Genomic DNA, 9,717 nt, shown 5'->3' on the forward strand with positions numbered 1-9,717 from the left:
TTTGATGGAGTTCCTGTTGATTTTTTTTCAATCACATCTGATGGAAAGTTTTGAAGTATTCCTGATGGAATCTCTGGAAGAATTTTTAAAGAAATCCCAAGAGGAACTTCTGATAAAATTCCGGTCAAACATTTGGTGAACTTTTGGAAGGAATTTCTAAAGAAGTTCTTACAGGAATTCCCCACTGGATCAAATCTTAATTAAATTTGGTGGATGGAGGAATTACCGATGAAATCCATGAAGTAATTTTGGTAGAATTCCTATAGAAATTCCTGCAGCATCAACTGTAGGAATTCCTGGTGAAATTCCTAATTTAATTCCTGGTGGATGAATTTCATGTTGAACTTTCGGTAGAATCACAGGTAAAACGGCAGGGGAATTTGCTAAAGATTGTGGGAAAACGCTAGTGAAATGTATAGAAACAACTCAAAAGGGCACGTTTGCTATATGCCTTGACGTCGACGCTGCGTAAATGCACGCATTTTGACTTGAAACCCATCTGCATCAGCAGTTCATAGGACGCCGAAGCTTCAATTTGGCATGCTGACGTCGATATTCGTGCAACATCCCTACAGATAGTATGATGAGTTTGTCAAACATTTTGCTCCGCCCACCGGTGGTTTGAGCTAATTCAAACTCGTTTGATTTTTGCCGACCGATTCGTCAACCATCAAATCGGTTTCACAAACTGTCAAACTGGTTCGTCAAGCAGCGGTCAACACACGGTCAAACATAATCACCAACATGAGCATCAACCTGGGTCAATGTTGGTCAAACAGTCTGAGTCGTCTGTAGGCTGCATGAGTGAGCTGCACATGAATTATCAACTTCTTCGTCACTTTAACTCTGAACTGTGTACTGAAAAATATGTATTCTGTATTTCAAGACCTACACAGATAATAGTAGTTTATAGAACAAGTTGCAGAATGATGATTTTTACAGCACTAGTCGTTTATTTATCATACGAGGCTTGCCGAGTGGTTTAATTACGACGAGTGCTGTAAAAATCGAGTTCTGCAACGAGTTACGTACAACACTTTTTGCAATTTCGAAGAAAACCACTTGAGGGGCCAGAAACGCATTCATCATTATTTTACAATTTCTGAAAAATGTTGTGTTATGATTAATTACCAAACTCAAAACAGTTGCGTAATGAATCATTACAGCACTGGTTTCAGTTACGTAATGACTATTCCCGCACTGCTTAAGTGCAGAAAAGTAGGCCGTTTCATGACAGATCGGCATGACGAAAAACAACCTAGGGTAAATCGCCAAATGTTGAACGGTTAAGATAGACGTTTTTATGCTATTTGATTGTAATGGAAATTCTGATAGAAAGGTTGCTAAAAAAAAGCATTCAATACTGTAGGTGATTGTTTAACATTATTCCTGTTACATTTTTTGGCACTTTAATGTCCATTTTGAAATAAAAAAATATATATTTAGAAAGATAGTTCTATACCCAATTGTTGAACGCATACATAACCCATCTTATCCTAATGTTGAACGATTGTCGCCAAATGTTGACCGCTTTACTCCCGCATTCATTCAACTTGCAAGTTCGCACTCCTCGTCGGTTGTGAGGACAGGGTAAGGTCCGCGAAGCACTTTCCCTGACTACCCAGACAACCAGAAATCGCTTGAAAGTTCACGTTATAACTCGTTTATTCATACTAATTACATCAAACCCGCAAAACACCGTGGATAAACTCGTCAAATTGATGAGTTCCCTCGCATAAAATACTTTTTTCTGAGTTCATTTGTACATTTTGTTTCGTCCCGTACACTCGTACAAACAAAGTCGGATCAATCCGTAGCAGCTGTCAAATCAACATTTGTTATCATAAGTTAAGTCGCATAAAATAACAGGTTAGTTCGGTAGAATATTTATACACTCGCATTGAATGTTATTAATCATCACATAATATATGCACGCATATCGCCTCCACTTTTGTACGTAGAAGGCCTTTTCGCGACATCTTATAAGTGAAATTTTGCACGTACAAAGCCTCCAGGTGATTTCATTATGCGTACATTTTGGTTGTCTGGGTACTCTGGGCTGAGACGGAAGTGAATCGTCCCCTTCGGCACTCCATAGACTTAAGCGGCTTCTCCTAATGTACATTACCTTCGACATTACAGCATCAATCGCGAGATTGAGGTTATACTCCGGATAAATCGGCAGCCGATGCGTAATTTCAATCGTGATGTAAACAAACAAACGGTGATAGCTTTGATGCCATAGCGAATATAGTGAAATTCGAAAAAGATTCAGGATATAGCCAGGGATGCAATTAATTATACTTTACTGAATTGCGTTTTTCATCATTGAAACAAACACCATTATAGGATTTTTTATAATAATTATTCAACAGATATTTAAAGCAATAAACAATACTATATTGTGTAATACAACATTCCATTTGAATATAGGTGTTTGCTACGAAAATTAAAAATCTGGCAATACTGTTGATGAAACCAAGACGGTCATGCTATGCTAGTGTTCAACAAATGGAAAATGTACGTGAAACGAAAGTGCAATTCTCGAAAACTTATTCTAACAGACTCAAGTCAAAAAAGTATACAAACTTACTTTATCGATTCTACGTGTTTCGCAGACGAAATTCTACACGTTGCGCTCTGAACCAACTCGATTTTTCACTTTTAAAACGTTTAATTTCCGGATTTACAAAACGACGAAAGTAAGATTCTCAACTTTCGCAACCTAACCACTACTTTCGCCGCCCCGCTGTATGGAGAGACAAAGTGACTTAACCACGAATCAAAACAAAACACTACTTGAGCCGATTTTACACTGGCAGAAAAACGTCGAAAGTAACTGAATAAATCGGCTTATCATTTTGTAATTTTTTTTATTTTTTTTTTTGTGGGAAATAACAGGAACTCCCTAGTTTTTGAACGCGAGCTTAATGTATGCAAAATTTAAGCGATGTACACGGCGAAAAAAAATTAAAAAGTTGATTAATTTTAAACAGTTTTAAAAGACAGGTTGTGATTCTTCTGAATTAATTTTCTCAAAACCATATGAAAGTTACTTACGTCGATTTGAAAAAGTAATCGAGAATTGAAAATGTTTTTTATGTAATTAATAGGTACGAGTAAATTGTACGGATGTTTAGAAAATAACTAAAGTAGACTTTTACTGATATCGTGAATAGGTGCTTAACCCAATAAACGTGGTATGTTTTACTACACAGCTTATTTCATAGCAGCCCCAGCTTAAGTTTTTTTCTAAGAGAATTGCAATTTTCGTTTCACCTACCGATAAAAAATTTCAATCAATATTTCGTTTAATAAATTAATGTGCTAATTAAATTTATTGTGTCCAATAGTACAGCTAACTTACAAAATAATATATATAATTTATTGAAACTGTTTGAAAATGGTTCAATTTCCTGTTTTAACAGGGTTTTTACAGATCGTTCAACATTTGGGTACCGTTCAACAATTAGCGAATTACCCTATTACGATGAGAAATTGCAAAAAAATATTTAAACTTGAATGTTGGGTAAACTGAAGAATAAATATTAAAAATATAGTAATATATAAATAATTAAAATATATAATATATAAATTATTAAATTATATATTTTTACTGCATCACGTTTAATTTTAAATTAAAGATGTTTGATTTTTACATGATCGTGTAAATTTAAAATACATTCGATTGGAAAATAAGGGATTGATCGTTGGAATTTCAGTTTATTTTGATGCTCCAAATATGTGCATTGAAATGAACTTAACCCATATCCGCCCAGCGTCCTAATAATAGGATACCTATTTGCATAAAACCTTATAAATTCTGAAAACACTCCCAAAATGGCGCTAGTGAGCCAAAACTTTATTTGCTTATATCTCAGTCCAGTTATGAGATACAAAATTGGTGTCATCGATAAAGTTGATCAACTAAATGAGACCTATTCGCCTAAAACTTTATTGGTTCGGAAAACTCTCAAAAGATCGCGCTAGTGGTCGAACATTTTGATTGTTCATATCAGTGATGAGATACAACATTAGTGTCTTCGACAAATGTGTTCAACTGAATGAGATCTATTCACCCGAAAACTTATTAGTTTGGAAAACATTCACTAGATGGCGACAGTGGACAAAGATTTTATTTTGCTAATATCTCAGTCAAGTGATTAGATACAAGGTTTGTATCTTGGACAATGTTGAACAACTAAATGAATCCTATTCGCCTAGAACCTTATTAGTTCGGAAAACACTCACAAGGTGGCGCTAGTGATCATTTTTTTTATATCTCAGTCCAGCGATGAGATTCGAAATTGGTGTTTTCGACAAAAGTGTTCAACTAAATGGGATCTATTCGCCCAGAAACATAGTAGTTTGAAAAACTCTCCCAAGGTGGCGCTAGTAGACAAACATTTTATTTGCTTGTATCTCAATCCAGTGATTGGATACAAAGTTAGTGTCTTTGACAAAGTTGAAGAACTAAATGAGACCTATTCGCCTGGAAACTTATTACTTCGGAAATCACCTAAATAGCACTACTGGGCACAAATTTTATTCGCTTATATATCAGTCCACTGATTAAATCCAAAGAAAGCTATGCGCCTAAATCCTTTTTATTTTGGAATTCATTCTCATGATGGCGCTAGTCGGCAAATATTTTATTCGCCTATACTGAAGTCCAGTGATGAAAAATTTGGTATCTTCGAAAACGATGATCAACTGAAGAAGATATTTTCGCAAAAAAAAACTTATTAGCTGGGAATTGCTTTTATGTGCGAAACATCAAGGAAACAACCAATAAAAATTGGTCTGCCTAGATCAAAGCAATGGATACTTACTATCGAGTCGAGCAACAATCGCTTATTTTGGATGCAATGCTCCTTACATTTTTAGGTGAACCTTGACACCATTGAGTGAAGGCTAAAAGAAGAAAACACATGTTTTCTAGCCGTCGAATGAAAAAGATGATCTTTTGAAGGGAGCGAAGAACGAAAAAACCGACAAGTTGACTTATCCATCCATGAACTGAACTCCAAGGGTGAAGGGCGGCTGTCAAATGAGAGTAAAAATGGAAAGCCGCCAACCTAAGTCCAGAACCAGTTTTATGGATTATCGTGGAAAAGTAAAAATAATTATTCGCAAAATCACAGGTAATAAATGCGCTTGAAAGATATTGTTTGCAAGCAGTTATTTTCTACGCGCTTCTGCAGTGCGTTGTTGCCAATTTAATCAGAAAATTCTACTAAATTCCTAAAATGAATGTTTAAGAAAATTGATTACGCCTTCACCATTGTTTGGTCGTTTTTTTGTATGGTTGTTCGCTATTTAGAACCAGCGATACGTTGAGGTAGCAGTAAAGAGCCTTCCTTGCTGAACTCACTCGGTCCAAGAATTGTGACATTAGAGCGGGCACGCTTCCGTATGCTCCCCAGGTATTCTGGCCCGCTCTAGTGTCAAAAATCTTGGACCGCGTTGATTCGGTTCTATCGGTGGATAAGACCATGTGCATCAGTGATGCAGTAACTTCAACGTTATAGACGAATAATGTTGGCTTCAAATATTCACGTCTGTAAAGCATGTAGGGTAACCAATATATTTTGGACCCCTATATATTTTGGACCCCCTGGGCCATTTTCCTGCAAATTCCCCAATTTAAATCGAAAGACCAACTCAATTCGTATGCCATTTGGAAAGATACGACTATTCCGCACTTGCATCAACCGTTTGTACTTAGAAAATGTGTTTATTTTATCGGAAATTAATTTAATTTAATCGGTGCATCCATGCAACCGTTACAACACGTTACACACAGAAATTGAAACCGTCAGAAATTTCTGAAATGTAAACAAAACTTTTTTCAAATTTCTGGACAAAAAGCGTAAAATTTGTTCGGTTTTCTATTATCGATCGATTGATTAGACTATGGGCAAGCATATTATTCATCCAGTGTCTTGGACTTTGTCGCCAAACGATAAAAAAAATGCCGGGGTCCAAAATATATACTTTGAAGGTCCAAGATGTATTGGTGTGTCCAAAATAATGAAAAACAGTGCTTCACAATTCAATTATTTTCGATGTTTTTTGGATCCTACATGGCCGTTTGGGCATTTTTATCTCGTAGAGGAAGTTTTTCTCTACATGTTGACATGTTCTTTGACTTGGTTACGCTGCGCAAGTAATTAATTGGGACACAAAACTAAAATCACTTCCTTAGGGGGTCTAAAATACGACCGTTACCCTAATAGCTGGAGTGCAATATTTGACTGTCAATGGACTGGAGGACTAACTTTTGATTAGCACTAACGAAATTCTGATATTGCCAAATATATATTTCGATAGCTGTCAGATCCGAGCCACATTGTATACTAATAACTTGACACAGCAAAAATATTTTGATAGTTATTAGCTGGCAAATTTAATAGAATCTGGCAAATTTAATAGAATCTTTTTGAAGACTATTCTGAAACATCTGTAGGTTTTTTTCATAATCTAAATATTTGGCGTAAGACTTTATTTTGTTTTTGGTAAAAAGGGTGTAGGTGTGCATAATTGTACATGTACATGTATGGAAATATATGTATGTCTGTATCTTACTTACGTGGTAGAGCAGAAAATTGAATTGAAGTCACTAAATGATCTAGTTCTGGCATGCATCTTTCGCTTCTGAAATTTTGATTCTTTATGTTGCAATTTCTTTATCAGGGTGCGTCCATAAAAAACGTTACGCAAAGTTTCGCCATATTCATCCTCCTCAATTCTCCTCTATATCACACTTTTTGTATGGATTTCAATTTTTATATGGGTAGTCACGTTTTCTTGTAACCCCCTCCTTCCTCTTCTGTACAGGACGTAATTTATGAATTACCCCTCACCTGCAGTTTTTTCAACTTGTTTACATTGTAATGGGTCGAAGAGCATGAACATATTTTTGATTAATCTCGAAAATAAACTCATAGAACAACTAGATATGGACGACACACTTTCAAGAATTTTTTTGGATCCCTACCATAGACTTGAATTTTTTTTGGTGAAATAAGGTTTAATATATGGGAATACGACTATGAATAACCAAAACGGAGCTGAATTCCAATTGTGAGATACCTTGGGTGTTAACGGGTTAAATTTACAACATTTTTTCAGCTGTGTACCTTAATCGATGGTCTCATTCAAGTACAGTTGAGTTAACTGTATTGATTTCTCATTCATCGAAAGCTTCCATCATCTCAAAACATCGTTGCTGTCCCCCATCGCATTCCGTTCAGGCATCGATCACGGGAAAAATGCTTTCGAATAAAACGTAATTTACAATTATTGCACGCCGTAATGCACGTCTGAAAATAGACTTCGCCGCCACACCGACTCGACACGTAAAACGAATATTGGAATATGATGTTTACGATGATAGATGAAATCTGACGCAATCAATCATGATTGTAAAAGTAGGACTCTCTTCTGCTCGACGAGTGACGGACTACGACGCGATGACGATAGTCGTCGAATGAGAGAAGTACAGAAGTACTCTTTGTGACAACGGCGACGAGAACCGACCACGACGACCAACGATGAGCCGAGAACATATCTCGAATGAATACAAATGAACGTCAATTTTTCTGTCGGACCGAACTGTCATCGCACGTGCCATTCGTCCTCGTCTCTGGACCGCCATGTGCGAATAATCTGCAAATACCTCCTCCGGAAAGGGTCACACAGCACGAGCGGTGGTAGAATCCATCAGCTGGAGAGTTGGAATTTTCGGTTGATCAAAGCAATAGCTCTGGACCATGAGGAAGCGGGTAACGAATGACACGAAACGGCACTCACTCATACCTGGCTACCGTAAAACGAGGGGAAATTGAGGGCCATTTTACAACTATACAAAAAAAACTTTTAGAAATCAGATAAGGATGAGCCATAATTCATAAACATAACTCAAACTTTTACACGATAACTTGAATGACTGTTTCCTTGATTTAGAATAGTTTTCAGATTCTTCCGCCAAAATTCCATGAGTGCTCTTCGAAGAACATAATACTACGATTCTAATGACACATTGATTTAAATCGATCCAATGCTGAGAAAATTAGCCATGTATTTTGTTTTGAAAAATCACTCTCTTTTGACAGTCCTCAACACATCAATAAACCTTCCAAAAATTGTTCTCAAGACAAGTTGGACTCACAATATTTTTATGCTGTTGGTTTGGTTATCGAAACAATAAAAACTTTGATAATGTTACATATTAAAGATAACACAAAATGAACATATAAACAGCTGTATCGATCAAAGAAGTGTATGTTGCTGATCGCAACTGTCTTATGGATTGCCTTATTAGAAGCATTGTCTTTATTTTCAAATTTCGAAAAAAAATTGATTGTTATATGCAATTTTTCAAATAGCTGGAATATATGTAACAATTTCAAAAAGCAAATTTATGCTTTAATATGATTATTGACCTGATTTTGACGATACTTTTTAAACGGGTTTTTAAATTCCCTGTAATATGTAAGCTACCCATCTAAGTTCTTTCAGTCCTACACACTACTAAAAACTAATATTACAATAACGTAAATTCCATTTCAAGCAAAATACTCGATGTAAAAAATAAAATAAAGTGATTGTAAAAAGCCATAATGGTAAACGCGCGGATACTCAGCAATACCATGCTGAGGGTCGTAGGTTAGAGTCCAGCCTGTCGTGAAGGAAAATTTTCTCAACTTCCTTGAGCGTAGAGTATGGTCGTACCTATTACACGATATAATCAAGCAAAATTGTTCGATTTGGCAAATAGAGCTGTCAATTAATAACTGTGAAAGTGCACATAAACAGTTGAGAAGCAAAAATTTGATTGTACCATCTACCATCTACCAGAGCTGCGGCAACAGACATGAGCTGGGCACAGCTTTCATCGTGATGGGCGAAATGCAGAGGCGCGTGATTCGGTGGTGGCCAATCGACAACAGGTTGTGCTAGTTGAGGATCAAAGGCCGTTTCTTCAATATCAGCATAATCAACGTGTACAGCCCTCACCTAGCAAGTGACGATGACGATAAGGACGCTTTCTACGCGCAGCTGGAACGTGAATACGACGGCTGCCCAAGCCATGATGTCAAAATCGTTATTGGAGATCTCAACGCTCAGGTTGGCCCGAAGGAGGAATTTAGACCGATTATAGGGGAGTTCAGCGCTCACCAGCTTACGAACGAAAACGGCCTTAGACTGATTGATTTCGCCGCCTCCAAAAACATGGCCATACGTAGTACCTACTACCAGCACAGCCTCCCGTATCGGTACACCTGGAGATCACCCCAACAAACTGAATCGCAAATCGACCACGTTTTGATTGATGGAAGACACTTCTCGGACATTATGACGGTTAAAGTGCGCCATTCGGTACCGACGCCCGCCACGGTACAATCTGGAACGACTCAAGCTACCCGAAGTCGCAACTGATTACGCGCAAAGCCTTGAAGTAGCGTTGCCGGAAGAGGGAAAGCTCACCGAAGCCCCTCTTGAGGACTGCTGGAATAGTCTCAAAGCAGCCATAAACAACGCAGCGGAAGGTTCGAGGAAGCAAATCGACGGAACGGTTGGTTCGATGAGGAGTGTCAGACGGTTTTGGACGAGAAGAATGCAGCGCGGGCGATGATGCTGCAGCAAGGCACCCGTCAAAACGTGGAACGATACAAACAGAAGCGAAGACAGCAAACCCATCTATTCCGGGAT

This window comes from Aedes aegypti, chromosome 3 (genome assembly GCF_002204515.2).
Source record: "Aedes aegypti strain LVP_AGWG chromosome 3, AaegL5.0 Primary Assembly, whole genome shotgun sequence".
Lineage (NCBI taxonomy): Eukaryota > Metazoa > Arthropoda > Insecta > Diptera > Culicidae > Aedes > Aedes aegypti.